Source organism: Liolophura sinensis, chromosome 5 (assembly GCF_032854445.1).
Source record: "Liolophura sinensis isolate JHLJ2023 chromosome 5, CUHK_Ljap_v2, whole genome shotgun sequence".
Taxonomy (NCBI): Eukaryota; Metazoa; Mollusca; class Polyplacophora; order Chitonida; family Chitonidae; genus Liolophura; species Liolophura sinensis.
This window is the reverse complement of record NC_088299.1, coordinates 16,636,597-16,640,160: the sequence shown is the minus strand read 5'-3', so window position 1 is coordinate 16,640,160 and position 3,564 is coordinate 16,636,597. Positions and strand designations below refer to the sequence as shown.

The 3,564-nt window shown below is 39.3% G+C and overlaps 1 protein-coding gene across 1 annotated transcript in view; it reads right to left on the bottom strand.

Annotated features, from left to right (window-relative positions):
• LOC135465652 (protein disulfide-isomerase TMX3-like) overlaps positions 1 to 3,564 on the bottom strand; it is a 61,869-nt gene that overhangs the window by 42,462 nt on the left and 15,843 nt on the right. The gene's annotated exons all lie outside the window — the stretch shown is intronic.

The window sequence follows — 3,564 nt, the reverse complement described above, 5'->3', positions numbered from 1 at the left end:
CCCACCTCAGAGTAATGTGGTACCAAGAGAGACAGAGAACAAAAGTAATAATGATGGTGCTTAATGACAACATGTGCCCAGTCAGAGTAATGTAGTACCCAGACAGACAGACTAATGTGGTACCCAGATAGACAGAATAATGTGGTACCAGGATAGACAGAGTAATGTGGTACCCAGATAGACAGAATAATGTGGTACCAGGATAGACAGAGTAATGTGGTACCCAGATAGACAGAGTAATGCGGTATGCAGATAGACAGAATAATGTGGTACCAGGATAGACAGAGTAATGTGGTACCCAGATAGACAGAGTAATGTGGTACCCAGATAGACACAGTAATGTGGTACCAAGATAGACAGAGAACAAAAGTAATAATGATGGTGCTTACTGACAACAAACAAATGCACACATACTAGCTATATTTGACCTTGTCAGCTTAATTCTGCTGGAGTTTTTTGTTGATCATTCTACCCTATACACATATAGCCCAATCAAGCAGTACAATTACAGCTAAACCTTTCCACTGAATGCCAGCAGATATTGCTGGGATTTATTAACTGTTCCTTTATAACTTAGGCTGGAAGATTACAAAGCACTGTATACCTCAAAGATGCACATGCTGAAATGTCTGGCAAATTTCTGTCTGTATGTTTGCATTGTCTATTATGTCTTATATGTTTCTGTGATATCCAGTTTATACTGCCAGATCAATGGAGATCAAAACACAGGGACATGGGGGATTTCTAGATTGAACCAAACTCATGGACATCTGATACGCAAAAGAAAACTTGAATCCAGTACATGTTTACTTTATATGCAGTCATACTGAATTCAAACACTGCACCCTTAGTTCATATTTTGCACATACTACATTTCTGAAGTCTGCAGCAGCTGAGATAGCATTAAAACTCTGGTCTCTCTCTTACAGTCTCTGTCCCTTTAACTGCTGACTTCAGCCCCAAACATCCCTGTTATTCCCCTGTTATATTCCAGTTGCAAATCAAATGCTCGCCATTCTAGCTGCCAGTAGTGTCTGGAGACTCTGAAGCCCAGCAGTGGGTGTGACGCCATGTGAGAATTTCTATCACATGTATTTCTACTTAACACCAGATTACATAAACTGTCCTTTGTTTCCTGAGGGAGCATTGAGAGTGGTGTTCAATGTAAAGGAGCCCTGGAGAAGCTGGCACGCTACATCAGCACATGGTTCCTAGTGCTAGCCAGACAGGCCTCCTCAGCCACGAGCAGCCAGCCTCACCTGTATTGAGTCAGGATTAACCATAGCCATTCATGTTCCTCCATTGTTACTACCACATGTAGGTAGTAAGATTTGTTGAAACACTAAATATGCAACAAAAATCTACTCCATATTATGTGCCTTTAAGACCCAAATACTCAATATCCATTGAAGAAACCAACTTTAATTGTGTCTAGCAATGTGTAAGTGCAATGGTTTGTTCTGTTGCATTCACAGTAGTAGGCTATGTACATTTATCACCCAACAAATACAATTATAAGTAGTTATATGTAAAATAGCCAATGCTCTGTCAGAACCTTGATGTAAACCAACTAAGTATATCTGTAAAATGAGTCATATATAGTTCTTTATGAAATTTATGCTGTTGGTAACACAAGGATCCCACGTTCTATCTGTCTCAATTGAGAAAATGTTTTATAGGATGTTCTGCCTAAATGTACATATTAAAAAAATTCAATTTCTATAACTCTTTTTTTTTGTCAAGACCTTATATTTAACTGCTGAACTCAGTTGCTTTTTCCTGTTATTGACATAATGTTGTTAAGAAGTTCTGTCTCTGTCAATTAAAACTGTACGTCACTTTCTACAAGCCTTGGTTTTCGTCAAGATTGTATTAATGCTTTAATAATTGACTAGTTGTTTTTCCTGTGATCGACACAACCTTCTTGAAATGCTCTGTCTCTTTCAACTAAAACTGTCAATTTCTATAAGTCTTTGCTCTTGTCCACACTTTGTATTGAGGCTGAACTCAGTTGTTATGCCTGTGATAACTCTTGAATATCATGGTTTGTAAGTGACATGCTTAGTACCCTTGGAACTTAATGACAGGTAACCCAGAAAACTGCTCCAATACTGGGAAACAAATGGTTACTGTATGTTGAGAGGTTTAAGAACATTGGATAATTCATTGTTTGGGAACACTACCCTGTACAAACACTGCCTCATTTGTTGTTCAACACTGCCAACAATGATTTAAGTGGAGCTGAAGAATTGAGCAGAAATAAAAAGAAAATGTTGTTATGTTTGTGAAGTGTTGTGTTCCTAAATCCACATCTTTTACTGTTTATTTAACACCACATGTTATAAACATACTGGCATGATGTGCTTGCCAGATCTGGGAAGACAGAATTCATCAACTTCTGCAAGACATCCAGGCCAAACCCATTCATCTTTAATACAGATGACACTTGATTGTGAAAACACTCACAGTGCTGATGCACCCACTCTATACATCACACAAGGCAATTTCTGAAAACACATGCACCACTGATATTGTCCCTGTACCATCAGTAATATCCCTTATTCTTCAGGTTGTGTGCATACCAGTGATTATGTCCCTGTACCAGTGATTATGTTCCTGTACCAGTGATATTGTCCCTGTACCATCAGTAACAGTGACTATGTCCCTGTACCAGTGATAATGTCCCTGTACCATCAGTAATGTCCCTTATTTTTCAGGGTGTGTGCATACCAGTGATTATGTCCCTGTACCAGTGATTATGTTCCTGTACCAGTGATAATGTCCCTGTACCATCAGTAATGTCCCTTATTTTTCAGGGTGTGTGCAAACCAGTGATAATGTCTCTGTACCATCAGTAATGTCCCTTATTTTTCAGGGTGTGTGCATACTAGTGATAATGTCCCTGTACCAGTGATTATGTTCCTGTACCACTGATATTGTCTCTGAACCATCAGTAACATCCCTCATTCTTCAGGTTGTGTGCAAACCAGTGATAATGTCTCTGTACCAGTGATTATGTTTCTGTACCAGTGATAATGTCCCTGTACCAGTGATAATGTCCCTGTACCAGTGATAATGTCCTGTACCAGTGATTATGTTCCTGTACCAGTGATAATGTCTCTGTACCATCATTAATGTCCCTTATTCTTCAAGTTGTTTGCATACCAGTGATAAATGTCCGTGTACCAGTGATTATGTTCCCGTACCAGTGATAATGTCTCTGTAACATCAGTAACGTCCCTTATTCTTCAAGTTGTGTGCAAACCAGTGATAATGTCTCTGTACCAGTGATAATGTCCCTGTACCATCAGTAATGTTCCTGTACCATCAGTAACGTCCCTTACTCTGCAGGATGTGTGCATACCAGTGATAATGTCCCTGTACCAGTGATTATGTCCCTGTACCAGTAATTATGTCCCTGTACCAGTAGTTATGTCCCTGTACAAGTAATTATGTCCCTGTCCCTGTACATGTAATTATTTCCCTGTACCAGTAATTATGTCCCTATACAACTGATAATGTCTCTGTACCATCAGTAACATCCCTCATTCTTCAGGCTGTGTG